The sequence below is a fragment of the Lathamus discolor genome, chromosome 14 (genome assembly GCF_037157495.1).
Source record: "Lathamus discolor isolate bLatDis1 chromosome 14, bLatDis1.hap1, whole genome shotgun sequence".
NCBI classification, from domain to species: Eukaryota; Metazoa; Chordata; class Aves; order Psittaciformes; family Psittacidae; genus Lathamus; species Lathamus discolor.
In genome coordinates this window covers 4,844,368-4,859,168 of record NC_088897.1, presented here as the reverse complement: position 1 = coordinate 4,859,168, position 14,801 = coordinate 4,844,368, and the positions used below count along the sequence as shown (strand labels likewise).

Below are 14,801 nucleotides of genomic sequence, written 5' to 3'. Positions count from 1 at the left end.
AGCTCAACACATTTTGCAATGGGACACCCAGAGAATTGTCACCATCTGTCACCTGTAAATTACTTTCCAAATACCTGCATACACCTTCAGTGCACATCATCTGCATCCCACAACTAACCTACAGGAAGGTTTCATTTTCAACTCAAAGGTCAAGACTTATGGCCACTTCTGAGTTCACTGGTTTACAGTCACTAGTTTCTTCCCAACAGAGAAAGAAAATCCCCAAGAAGAAAGAGAATCCCCAAGAAGAAAGAGCCATCGGAAGATAAGGATGACTTCAAACTTCATTCAGCTTGACAACTTTTTCCCTTTCTGAACAAATGACCACCCTAACAAATCCCTTTTCCCTGCAGATCTCAAAGGGCTTTATAAAGGCAATAAACGTCACTGACACCACTTTACAGTGAGGGAAACAGGAGCACAAAGGGGAAAGTTGTTTGTCTGAGACCCCTTTAATAGACCAGCAGCAGAGGTAGGACTACAAAGAGCAATCTGCTCACTAGGGAAGCTGCCACAGTACATGCTGCCTAGAATGGTCACATGTCTAATGCAAATAACATCTTTGTTTAGTATTCTTTGTCTTTCTGCTAGGGACAAAACATGCAAGAGCTGTTTAGACCTCTCTGACCTCTTTATCTCTTCTTCCCCTCCCTTCAACATACACATTCCCAGTTAGTCTTCATCTGACATCAAAATTCCCTTTGGGATGGTCTTAGGGTTTTATGACTGAAGTTTTTTATCCCAGGCCTCTTTCTTTTGGTATTGGCTCCGGCATTTAAGGAGATAGATTTTGGTGTGTGCAAAGCAGGAAGATGAGACATGTGGGACGTTCAATGTGTTCAATAGGTAGTTGAGACAACATCTTCTCTATGAAGACTATTTCAAAACTGCAAGCTGTAGCTGAATGCACTATTTAAATGAACTATTTAAATTCAGGCTTGGCTTATTTTGCCATTTCCTGCCCTGAAGATCAGCTCTCTAACTGTTTTGAAATAAAAAGACACAAATGTTGGATGGATACAAGTGGTCAATTGACCTCATCAGTGCTCCGTGCTGGTGCTAGGCAGGAATTTTCCAACAGGCCTTTTTTGGGGGAGGGAGTGGAGCAATGGGAAGACAGAAAATGCTGATCTCAGAACTGAAGCTTTTTGTGGGAAACACATCAGTTTCAATAAATGCTTGCTGGGAAGAAACTTCCAGCCCAGCTTGAGACTGATGGACAAAACCTGATTGGGAAAGGATCCCAGCGTAGCCAGCAGCACAGTGGTTAGCACATTCCCTAGTGATGTGGATTTATATCATGTGATAGAGGAAAGATTGAGTTGGGTCCAAATAAAGCAGAGCAAGCATTTGACATAGTCTTCCCACAGTCATGGCAAATACCCCAACCTCTGAGCCATCGTCTCGCCTCTGCCCCAAGGAATGGGGTTTTTATGGAGTCAGAACCGACCCAACAGGAGTTATTGTGCTAAACAGCTTGATCCTAGTCAAGGAGGTGTTGTGGAACATAAACATGAACTTGGTCTTCTGACTGTTATAGGACCTCAGAACCAGGCTTTGGCATATCATGACCTCAACCTCTGTCCTGCTCACTTGCTCTCTCTTTAACAAACAGTCTTTTTATTTTGATGAGACAAATTCTAAACCATCCACATGTGTTCTACAGCAGATGTTTTGCTTTCCAGCCAGCTTTACTCAGCATTTCATACAAGGGATCCCTTGGTCTGATACCAGACATTTAACATCTGCCCAACTTGAGGTTTTCTATTGGAACCATTTCTAATAAGTGACCAGTATATACAGAATGAGAAGCAATTTCTATTACCTCAATGGGCTGTGAACCAGACCCCCAATTCTTTGACAATTCCCCAAAGTGTGTTGTGAGGTTTTTTTGTTTGTATAATAGAAAATAAAAGATGTGTTCTATACAATAAAACATCATTTAGGGAAGCACAGTAGGAGACCACATTGGAAAGGTCAGTGCTCTGCTGGTCTGTCTTCTGTACATTACTGTTTCTTAACGTCTTATTTTTCTATTCCTAGTCTCAGAGAGAAACTGGCAGGAATTGCGCAAGATCCTTGCTTTGCTACAATCAGATCATTTCCTTGTTACAGCTCTGGAGAACTGGTTTCCACTCCCTTCAGCTACTGACTGTTTCTCACTATGGTCTTAATTATTGCAGAATAATGTGGGATGTATCAGGTTAGTGACAAGAAATGAGCTGTCATCAAAAAAGGTTTCAAATCATTAACACCTGATTTTTCATAGTGTCAAGTTTTCCCCAATACAGGTGGTTAATAAATTCAGAAAATAGTAAAAGAAGAGAGAAAAAGGAGGAAGGCATGATCTGTGAGTGTGCTGAGGAACACCGAGACCTCCTGGTATTTAGGCAGGCAGTGACAAGTTGTCTCACATGGCCAGAGATGTACCCATGATGTAGAGCAGGACTGTGAAATAGACTTTCACATTCCATTCTTTGGCCAATAATTACAACTCTCTTTCCAAAACTGATCATGTATATAGGAGGAATGATACTGGCAATTGTTTCTTCAACCTATCCAACTCCATTTGGCAAGAAGCTCTTTTCCAGCCCTTTCATAGTATAAACTAATGCTTCTTCTGAATTAGGATCTGCATTTACATACAATTAACTGGTGGCTGGGTGACAATCTAAAGGGACATTACCTGAAAGCTGCTGAAGAATAATGATACTATTCTATCATTACTAGAAGAAAAGGAAACTGTACATCACATGAAAGACTGACCAGCTACTACTACCACATAATGGATGGGTACACTGCTGAGTCAATACTGCTCAGAATACAGAAATTTATCTGCAAAGACAGACACTCTGATGTCCACATTAAGACACTAGTAAAATGTACAGCACAAATATACCACATATTTCTTGGTTATTTCTCTCTGCATACAGGTTTATTTTGTATTTTCCCCCTCCCCCCCAAAACATATTTGAAGACACTGGAGGGGGGGGCGGAATTAGTGTTCTAGCAAGCAAGCACCTCATCTTACCAACATAAGGGGGGAAAAATAATTTCCAAACTTGACAAGAGATAAGCTACACACAGAACCTACTGAATAGGAGTAAGATTTACAACTTGAGTGCAGACAGGAGGCACATCAGAGTCTACCTTCAGCAACAGAATGGCTGCAGCTGAAGGGGAAACTCAAGCACTAATGATTCTTTCTGTTAGTAAGTTTACAATACACCACAGGGAAGACACACAAAAAACTCCTGTGAAAAATTCTGAGTACATTGACAAAGGAAGAAAACAGATCTTATAGAAAAGTCAACATTTGTTAAATAAAGCAAAACATGGTGCTGGGACTACAGGTCAATTCAAAGTGAAGCCAGGCAATTTCACAGGTAACTGGAAGGAGTATTGGGAGAGAGAAAACTCATGCATCAGATAGACATCTGGTGATTACAAATTAGGACTGGATATTTGCTGAGATAAGATTACCAGACCCTGGGCTCCATTTAGTTTCTTGCCTCTTCCTTTGCAGAATGTAGTTCTGGTTGCTGGGGGTATAATACACTGAACCATTGCATCTTCATTTGGAAAAGAGAGACATGAGGAAAAACACAGTCCCATCTGTTAGTGTAGGTGGGCATGTACATATATCTATCTGCACATGGCTATGAATGTTTGGCAAACACTGAATGCTGATGGAAGCTTTCGGATGCCGAGAGTAGAAGCAAGAGCCTGAAAGCTCTTCACCGAATAAAGCCTCTGTACAACAGATACACTCAAGATGTAAATAGAAAGATAACATGTAGTAATGTACTTGTTCTCTCTAAGCTCTGTTTCTAGTTTCTCTGCAGGAGAAGCACAATTTCCAAGAGTTCAGCTCCCATTTAAATAGCAAAATCATGAAAAATCCTATGAGCACCCTGGAGTCTATCAGCACAGCCAACTGTATTTCATTTGGAGCAGCAGAGCTACATCAATTTGCACTAGGCAGGGAGCTTCTGTTTCCAAACAGACCATGAGGAGAGTTATGACCTGCAAATCAGGCCAGAATATCCTTGGCTCTGTTTCAGGATGCAAATACTGTTTTTTCTCTTAGAAATATTAAAATTGAATGATCTAGTGAGGAGGTCTTTTCTACCTACTTTGGTTATGGGTCTTTTGAGAGGGTTTTCTGACAATCAAGTAGCTTTTAGTGGTTACCAGTGACCACAAGATCAATTTACACCCTTAGAAAATAAATACAATTCCTGCTTACAATAAAAAGCAAATGTGCAAGTAGAAAGGAAAAGAAGAGAGAACAGGATTAATAAATTACAATTGTTCGCAAGCACTAACATGTACTGAAAATGGCAAATTCTCTGGAGTATAGCTGAGCTTCTTTTATTCAGGTCAATGACTCCTTTTGTGATTCCCTTCTCTAAAAAAGAGCATTTTTTTCAATGATTTATGTATAATAATCTCCACATCAGAATATCTTATTTTTCACTATGTGTTTGTTAAACATGCAGCAAGAATCTCATACTGAAGCCCTTGGCCTTGAAAATTCAACTGGGATAAAGGCATAAAGATATAAATATAAAATAGAAATATTTATTACTAAAGCTGATGTTTACGATTTGACATGTAGGTAAAGAGGAAAAGAAACACTATTTTAGATTGCCGAGTTAAGGCTTTAATGGTGTGTTTCAGGCAGATACATGAGGGCTGTTTATTAAGCAAAAAAGAAACCCATCCATTCACAGGCCACCAGAGCAGGAAGCTGCAGTAAGCACCACAAAGGCAGCTTTGCATTGGTCTGTGTAAGTGCTGTCTCTATGCAGCCTGTAGGAGTCAGAACTGGACAAAAAAATTACTACTCTTATTTAAATTATGAAGATGACTTGAGTCAGTTCAAAGAGATTTGCATGTTCTTGAATTCAGGGCGGGCTCTTCAGGCTTGAACTTCATCATGGATGATTTTCAGCCATCTCTACTCCTGCCTGGTTGCCTATGTAAAACCTGGTTCAAAGTGTTCACCCACCACTGCTCAGAAAGCGGCTGTTTCGAGTTCAGCAAATGGCATTTCTAAGGAGAAAATAATTCAGGTGTGCACTTGTTTGAAGTCTCATTCATTTCAAAACTTGTCATCCAGGCAAAGAGCAGGACAGAGCCCTGTGACAAAACGAATACGATTTCCAACAGTGACTCTGAAGAATGAAATATTATCTAAGGTAAAGACTGAGCATACCAGTTCTTTGTCTTAAATCATAGCAGTTCTTACATAGGAAAACCTCTTATCAGGCTACAAAAGTCAAAGGGAGCATGCCACATTGAATTATCCTGCCAGTAAACCCAGGGCAGGATTAATTCTCATTTCCACCCCGAAGACTTGAGAAATGCAGAAGCCAAATACAAGAATTCTACACTGGGCAAAACTGCACGATATATGAATAGTGACAGTATTTTGGAAGCTATAATGTGTTACACAAAATACTCAGATAATTTTGATTGACAAGTGAAAATCCCAATAGATTTCAATTGCAATATGAATTACCTTTTTTTACCAGTTCATACTGTACCTGTCCCCACTGATGTAGAGGATTCCGTTGTATTTTCTGTCAGTACAGAAACCTGCATCAACATAAAATCCATTTTCAAAATCCATGTGGGACAGATCCCACATACAGAGGGGAAGGAGGAAGGAAATCAATAGATAAAATGGCAGATTTCCAGTCTCTTTCAGCTAACAGGTCTGTCCCACCCTGCCAGTCTCTGGCCAAGACTTTAAAGGCAACCAAACCTTCTTACTAGAGCTGTGTTCTCAAAATTGACTGGGTACTTAGTAGGCACTGACGTCCATAAATATTTCACAAGGAAAAGAATGCATTTCCCAAGCATTGACTAGCTACATATATTATTTATGTGAAACCATAACTTAAGTTGAAAAACAATAAATGCTTCAACAACAGACCTGTTCACAACCTGCTCTGTTACTAAGTAAAATGGGCTCTGGCTATTCCTCAAGATCTCATAACTATGCAGAAACTCAATGAGACCTGCATATGAACATGACCTACAAAAGTGGAGTACGAGACTGTAGTCACTTCCCCAATATTAGTTAACTTGGAATTACATGAACAAGGGATTATAAGACCCTGAGGTTTATTTACGTTTTACATTTGTATTATACTTTACGCTCCTGTTTGAAATCAGGTCTCCCACCCTAAATAAAGGGCATAAGAAGGAAGTAGTGTTATCTCCCATTTCACACACAGAGGGTTAGAGCTCAGGGAGATCAAGAGCTACATTTTCCATGCCATGCCTCCAGCATCGCCCACCAATAGCCTTTTCTGAAGGAAAAAGTTCCTACCAAAAGAGATGTAGGTGAGGAAAATCAGAGATAGCTTTTTCCAGCTTCATTCCAAAAGACTCCTAACAACCTGGGATCCAAAATGAGACTCTACTTCACCAACTCAGCTACAAAACACCCCTTTCTTGGTAAATGATCTTCAAAGAGGTTTTTAAATGACTGCTTTGTCATTCAACCTGTTCAACACTGTGGAGGCGGCATCTCAGAGGAGATGTAACAGACTAGTGCTCTTTTGCCTGGAGCACTCATAGCATTAATGGAAGTTAATTCTGCTGGTGAAAAAGGCTTAAGTGAGTTTTGCAGCTCATAACCACAGCCAGGGAGAAGGGAAAAGATTTTCTAGGGGAGAAAGTGGATCTAAGATGTAGGCAGTACCACCACCATTTATGTGTTTACCACTCAGCTGGCAGCTAATGGCCCATGTATAAACTCGGGATGAAAGTGGGCAAATTAAACACATTCTTTTAAAAAACCATCTCTTCTTTCAGTGGCACAGAAAAAAAACCAAAAGGAAAACATCCAAAATGCACCCCAGAAAGCTATTTTGAGTTTGCTCTTTTGACAAGACACAGAAAGTGCCAAGATAAAGTCAGTCAATTCAGTATTGTGAAGGGGAAAAATAAAAGGCAATAAAGCCAGTGGAAGCTCTGGAGACAAAACTCACCTCAGTGCAGACAGCAAGAAGGATATTTATGCACTATTTATACCACTCCAAGTGCAAATTTAGTCTTGCATCAATGATAATGCATGTTTCAAAGATTCTTCTGCAGCTCTAGCATAATATTAATAACACAGCAATGAGAGGCTGAGGAACGAGAGCTACTGCAGCCACTTTGGGCAAGATCAAGAGGCATATTCCTCTCCCCTTGACACTCCAAGGCATCACATGCATCCCAACAAGCAACCACCCATAGCAGGCTGAAAGCTGCAACACAGCAGAGGCTGTGCTAGTAAAAGAGCATTTTCCAAACATCTCCTTGTTGCTTCTCAGCTCTTCCTCCATTCCTTTCACTGCATTAAGTTGAAGTGAGAGGGTTTGGTTGCTACGTGTTTTTCCAGTCATGTAATGAGGGCCAGACCAACAATCACTGTTGGAGGAAAAACATGCATTAGTGGGACGTCAGGAGACAAACCTAGCTGCTGTTCTGCCTTCCCTGCGCTTTGTGAAGGGACATAGAAGAAAGGTGTCTCCGAAGACACCCTGGAGCTCTGACTCTGCAAAGCATGGCGGAAGGTAGGCCTGACCCAGCCCTGCTACCCTGCCTTCCTCACTGACAGAAGAGCACAGATTCATCCCCCCTGAAATACATAGTTCTTGGTAGAGGGGCCCACTCACTTATTACAGTACTATATGGCAGGTGTGAACTAATTCAGTTCATTTGGATCCAAGAGCTCTCAGCAACAGACAGGAAGATAAATAACCTTGGAAAAGGGGGTGTTGACAAGCAGGAATTTGCTTCCTCCACTCCTTCAGCAGCAACAAAGTATCTTCAGAATCAGAGCCTTCACTGCTCTCTGCATGTCATTCTCCACTGAAAACGCCTTTCAGCGAAGTTTTGCTTTGGCTGAAATAGGCAACCAGCCCTTGATACCTGGTTCTTCCAAGGCTTCTGTAAGAGGGGATTTCAGGTAGCACCTACCCTAAAGATATGCCCAGCCCTGTGTTTCCACCTCATCACTAAAGCCAGACTTCACAGACTCCATTACAGGTGTTTCTTTGCCCCTGATCATTTAACTGATCAGCAAGAGGCAGTGATCAACCTAATGCTTTCAAAGGATTATTCAGGCATGTGATCCCATACAGTACCTTCCAAGATTGTGATGTATCCTCAGTTTGGCTTCATCAAATCCAGCATCATACACACCATCACATGTATGTCCAATGACTGTATCAACATATAGTCACTGGCAGACCAGAAGTGATCCAGATTCCCTGTGCTCATCCTCAGCATGGAAGAGCTAATTTCACACCGAGTATAAAAGAAAACAGTAGGACTGTGTCCAATCCAACTCCACTCTCCATCAGTCTTAAGCAGACATGAATTTGTATACGCCTGGAAAAAGAAACCCTAACACAGCAGTGTGAAATCACACGCAGCTTTGTCACTCTAAGGGCTCACACTATAAAACCTTCATTGCTCCAGTCCGTGAAGCAAAATGACAAATGACTCCAGTCAAAAGCTTACAGTCAGGACCTAAATCTTCCAGCACCCCCCTTCTGCAGGAATTAATTTTAGGTGTTCTGTGAGAGAAATTGAATTTTGCATTCTTCCAACTGCAAAAATAGATTGTTCTAGTTATTAAAATAAATATATGGAGAAAAAAAATTGAAAAGAGAAAGGAAATAGTGGTGTAGTCAGAGTCATGCTAAAGAATCACAGTGGTACTGAGACACTTGTGCTATATTTTTGCAGAAGCACCAAGGAAGAAGGAAGGGGGGGGGAACCCCACACCTTTTCAGAGTCTTTCTGGAGGCAGCTTAAGGTTAAACTAAAAGTAGATGTCATAACTTCAGCTGTGCTGCACCAGCTGACTTCAGTGGGAGAAAGAATGGACCAAAAATTGTTAGCTCTGGTTAGACCTCCAGCAGTTGCGGTGCATTCTCTGATCAACACTGTGGCTTTATGCCTCAATTACAGATTTTGCCCGACATAGACCATAGTTATCTGTTTCAAACAGCCTTCCTCTTCTCTCTTCCACTAGGCACCATACAGCATTTTTCACTGACCAAGTTTAGTTCTACACAGAAGACACCACAAAACTTTAGTTGTCCAGGAAGCTGCAGTTGGACTTCCCCCAGCACAGGCTGTGAGGTCCTCCTAGAATCTGTCTTGATCCCTTGGCTACCATTTACCTCCTTTCTTGTTGCATTACTGCGTACTTCATACCGATCAAGATACCTACCCCCTACCAACATTTCAGCAAGAAGCAGAAGTGTGACACTCCTCAGGCAGTAAAAAGGCAAAAAATACCACATACTAAAGCTTCAGAGATTAGAATTAAGGAGACTGACACCAATATTTTTGAGCCCCTGAGACTATTAAGCAGCAACTATCACTTAAAAGGCTTGAGTCTTCCACTGGACTAGGACCTCACAGGTCAGTCATTGTGACTTGTTCAGTAGAATATTTTGTTTTCTGACAACTGCAGCTCAAGCCCAACTGGAACTATTCACCAGGCTTTGGGAAGAAACAGTTACAGAGATGAAGATATCATAAAATAAAGGTTCTGAATTTTTCTAATGCGAATGAGTTTGAAAATAGGGGCTTCGTTTTAGCTCAAAATACTTAATTTTACTTAAAACAAAGTTTTTACTAATCTCTTGATTCAGCCAGCAAAACAAAAACTTATCAATTATTTCCATAGTGCCACTTAGATTTGGGCTCTGAAGGGATTTCAGCACAGAAAAACAATAATCAAGTGCTGTGTTGCTGACTCCAACCAGTTAATTCTTAGTTCTGCAATAGTGGATTTTTTTCTTAAAGCCCCAGCTTCTTGAATCATGTGATTCTATGAATATCTCATCTCTCTTTCCCACAGAGAGTAGAGATCTGATCATTTGGGTTCAAGCACCAGCTCTCATAGTGGAGCACTGAAGTGCTAAATGTCCCAAACAAGCAAAACATGTATTTTTCCACCTTACCAATTTTAAAGTCAATCTTATAATACGGCCTGTTTATTATTTGAACTGATTTTTGAACTCTTAGGCCAGAGCATATTGCAAGTGACTTTCCAGGAGCAATTGAGAAAGATGCTTCAGGATAACTCCATCCCTTGGGCTTTTAACCCTTCCCGGCTGGCCGGCCGGTTCCCCATTTGTTTTGGGGAAGGACACCATCAGCCAGCAAAGCTTAAACTCATGCAAACAGCAAGAGTTAATTTGTTGCAATGTATCTGAGTGTAGTAACTGATTACATTTTTCCCCAAAGGAAACTTCAGTTAATTTGGTTAGTGACTCATATGCCAGGCTGCCAATTACAACACAGATGATTACACACATAAATTCACGTCGCAGTGGCTCAACGATCACAGGCGGGCGGGGGGGGGGGGGGGGGGGGGGGGGAAGGAGACCAAAAAAAGGGAAAAGAAGCAAATGGAAAGGAATAAAAGCTCCCCTTTACCGCTCTGGGACTTGGGAGAGCAGTAAGTGCCTCACCCTGCAAGGTGCTGGGGTCCCCAAGAAGGCCATTGGAGACAGAGTGCCAAAGCCTACAAGGCTGGGACATGACATCTCTAAAATGGCTGCATCTTCTAGCTTTCCATTTGGGATTTTCAGTGCAGAAATGCATTGCACACTCTCTTAAAGACTGTTTGCCAGTATCATTAGAGGAATCCATACACAAAGAGAGCAGGAAGGAAGTTAAATGAGCAGTGCTTGGCAGTACATCAGTAAATCATTTAAAGATAACCTGTGCATACCAATACCAAAAGAAAAATCCAATTAAAGTAACTTATTACAAACCTAGTCCCATTTCTGAAGTGCTTTATATTCCTAAGCAGGAGTGGGAGAGGGAGAGGGAGAGGAAAGAAACAAGAGGAGTCAAAGTCTGATTCTATCATATGAGGAAAGCCCAAGCAAGGCATTAGGAAAAAAACCCTACATGCCTTGTCAATTGGCCAATGAAATCTATATCAAGGGGAGCTGGCCTGGTTCCTGGATACACAGAGTCAGAGAAAATGAGACTTTGCACTTAAAAGCAATAGGAAGCTCTGACATTTGGTAGAGACCGTAGGAGGAAGAAGGTGTTCTTTCATCTTAAATGAAAGATACTTCATTGGCCTAAAACGTATGTCTAGCTAGAAACTCCTCTAGACAAACAGCTGCATACCTCCTTCATTCGGGGTCAACAGGCTGGCTATAGCATAACTCATGCAGTTCCTTGCTGGAGAGGTCAAAATCCTTTACAAAGAGTAATTAAGCTCTGTGGCACCAGGGTACTATTAGACCCATTTTAAAAGAAAATAACTAAAAGGATGTAGTGGGTGAGTTGCCCAAGGTCATTAAGCAAGTTAGTGGCAGAATCCAGTATTACACACAAATGCCTGGTCTCCCATCCTCACCTCTCTTCAGGAGACAACTCCCCTACACTGGCCTTTATTAAATAACCATTACAAAAATGTATTAATTTTAATTTCGAACTATGTAAATTGACTCTTTCCCAAAAGACTGCAATTGGCTGTTAAATAAATACCAAGTGATTATTGCAATCGTATTTGCAGAAGGGTGGATCATCAGTGTAATGTGCTGGGTTCAATAAAAAGGTTATTGCCTGTCAAATAAACATGATGAGCAGAGCCTGGACTGATGGAGCATATTCAATCACTGCCTTTGGTGGGAACTGCAGCTGCTCAGCACTGTTCAGAGTCTGAGATCCAGTATTTTGTGCAATATGTAAGGAGAAAACTGGCTCTGCCAAAGCAAAGATAACTCCTGCAGCAAGATAAGCTCAGGTTGGGCTCTGGCACCCTAAACTTGATTATGAGGACAGTTAAGTCACACCAGTTTCTGTAAAAACAACTCAGTGTGAGATGCTGTTCTTAAGGGTAAAGGTAGCAGCAATCACCCCTATAAGCATGAAAGGGTAAGATGATTTTAATGTTAGTGCTAAATTAAGTGCAGATACAGGAAGCTAAGACTCTTGCTTCTGTTTTTACTACAACTCAGCAGAAAGAGCAGTAAACAGTTGAATATTCAGATTATGTCTTTCAGAGAGATGGTCTGAACACAAAGGAAGCTGTTTTAAATTGCCCATTTCTTTTCTGGTTTTCCAAAGTGCAACTTTGCAAGAATAGTGTTTGTTCTGTGCTATAAACTGCAGTCATTCAGTTTTAGGCTGCTTTATGCCGCCAAGGCAGGGCGAAGGGACGTTATTACAACAAACCCTCCGTTCTGATGCCGTTTGTCAGTGGGAGCAGCATGTCTCACTGGAACAACAAGTCTTGCTGCTGTCGCAAAGCAAATATTGTTCTTTGCAAAAGCGAAGAGCTAAACAGTCGATGCATGTAGTAACTGCTGCTCATGTTAAATAAACAATCTCTACACGCTGCTCTCCCAGCCCCGAGTCGGGGCAGAAGCGAGCGAGGAGCAGTTCCGAACTACAGCACTAGGTGGCAAGCCTCCAACAAGAAGTAGGTGCTGGGAGCAGAGCGTCAGCCGAGGCTTCAGCCGTCACCTGACAGCAGTTGCGCTGTGGAAAAACGTTCTTGATTTAAACACCTAATGTCTCCCATTAAGAGAGACATCTCTATATGCCGGCATAGAGCAGCGGCTGCAGCATCCCGGACATGTTGTACTGCAGATATTGCCTAGAGAGAACAATTGTTACCATTCCGATCTGCAAACCTTACCAAGATGTTCTTTTCCTGTTACTGTTTCCTTAATATAGTTACTTTTTTTTCCCTCCCCTCCCCCTTCCCATGTAGGCTGCTTTGGGGCTTGCTACTGGAAACAGCTGAAGATTGAGATACGGATTTTAGAAGACATCGGCTCTGCTTGATTCAGAGGGAGCCAGTTTGGAAAGTGTGTAATGTGGTTCTTCACTGCCTGCAAGCCAGGCAGCACAGCCCCGCGCACATCCGTGCTCACACAGCCCAATTAGAATGTTAATAATAATTAAGTGTCTTACTCCTAAGACGCTCCTACACAGGGGAATGCTAAAGTGCCAGTCAGCTCATTTCATTACACGCAGCCAGACACCTCTCAGACCCTGCATGTTTGCTAAGGGAGAGGAGCCATTCCAGCTCCAGCCAATCTGATTTCAGATGATCGGCTCAACAAACAAATTAGAGCAGCCTACGGGAAGAAATGTGGACCAGAAAGAAGTCCAGCTGTGGCAGCCGAGCTGTACCTTTCACCTCCAACTGAGCCACAGCAAATAAATACAGGGTGAAAGCTATGAATTTCCAGTTTGTAGGGGTTTGTGGGAGTCTTTATCTAGCTTTGGTTCACACGCTTCAAAGCGGCTCCATTTCAGATTTGAGATAATCCCCTAATTAAACACAAACTCAGCCTTAAGCTGCATGTCATCTGATTTCTTACCCCAAAAATCAGAACTGGACACAGACTTGCTGGAGTTGTTCAGCTTGTTCAGCCTCAAGATTACATTTAACTGGACAGCAAGGGCCAGCCCAGAGGTTGCCTTCCATCTGTCTGAACCACGTGAGTCACCCACCTTCCTCATCCTTCATGAATGCTGAAGTCTGGCTCACAGCTGACCACAATGTGCTGCTTATTCACAACTCAAGCCCTTTCAGATGTTAGTTTGCAAACAGCTATGGCCTTTGGCGGGCAATCAGACAGAAGGCTAGCAAGAGGGAATGGTGGGTTTGCTGTTGGGATAGTTTTTGGGTTCAAGCTTTGCCCCTCTGCTAACATCCAAGAGCGGGCTGGGAAGAAAAGCTTGGTTACAATTCTCACGGTCAGAACCTTTTGAGTGACTCGATTTCTGGAGTTTCATTACACCTGGCTTAAAAGGAATGAATTTAGTATGTTTGATACCAGAAATGTTATACGGCTACTTCTCAGTCAAGCTTCTACTTTCAGAAAAAGGAAAAACAGTGAGGCAAGAAGCAAAATCTACCGGAGTATGGAAACAGAAAGCCCTGTTTATTCTGAGCACACTCCAACTAAAGCAGATACAAAATAAGTTAAAGCAAGGGCTGAGTCATTCACATTTCCAATAAATTAAAGGAAAAAAAAAAGTCTCATCAGTTTGCACTCTATTTCACATCAGAGAACATCAGAGAACAATCACAACAGACTCTCTTAATGCAAGGATGACTTTACCCCTGCCCCCAAGGGGTTTCTCTGCCTCTCTTGCACAGCTCTGAAAATTATCACATTTCCCCCCATTTTATGTCTCTCCCCACACCCAGTTTGCCCCATTTCAAACACTTTGGGTTCACACAGCTGCCTGTTTGCAGTTTACTTTTACTATCCTTTGATTTGTACCAGCTGCAAGAGCTAAAAACCACACAAGCCCATGTATCTGCTTAGATGTGCATGATACAACACTACACCTGATTGTGCACCTGAGCTCACCCAGATCCAGCTTTCCCAAAAGATCAGAAGCCTGAGCAAAATCAAACCAGTCCAACAACCCAAATCCAGTAGACAAAGAACAAGTGAAGGTCCCTCTGGGTCTTATTTTAGTTTCCCCATAGATGACCAGAAGGAAAGCTGTTGGCCCAACTCACTGCTGTGGTAGAAGTCTTGCATACTCAGCTTCAATTTTATCTTCAGCCCTTGGGAAGCAACAAGCTAAATGAGAAATCTAAACTGAGGACTCAACTTTCTGTTCAGCTAGAGCCCTTGTAAGAGATAGAAAGTTTCATTAAGCCATGTACAGGTACTAATGGCTTTCACTGCACAAGATCAGTGAAAAGAATCATGGCACTTGGGTTAGAAGGGACCCGAGGGATCCCTTGTTCAAACTCCTCCTCAAAGCAAAACTAAGTT

General features: G+C 41.9%; 1 protein-coding gene across 5 annotated transcripts in view; it reads right to left on the bottom strand.

Annotated features, from left to right (window-relative positions):
* The window catches only part of MYL10 (myosin light chain 10), a 90,410-nt gene that overhangs the window by 48,076 nt on the left and 27,533 nt on the right, over window positions 1-14,801 (bottom strand). For 2 of the 5 annotated variants that reach the window (XM_065694390.1, XM_065694388.1), the window contains exons 2-3: window positions 5,528-5,604; window positions 5,015-5,145 (exon numbers count right to left, since the gene is read on the bottom strand). The exons of 1 other annotated variant lie outside the window; for it this stretch is intronic. The gene's annotated coding sequence lies outside the window, so the exon portion shown is untranslated. The remainder of the gene's footprint in view (window positions 1-5,014; window positions 5,146-5,527; window positions 5,605-14,801) is intronic. 2 more of the 5 variants (XM_065694389.1, XM_065694393.1) reach the window with 2 other exon arrangements.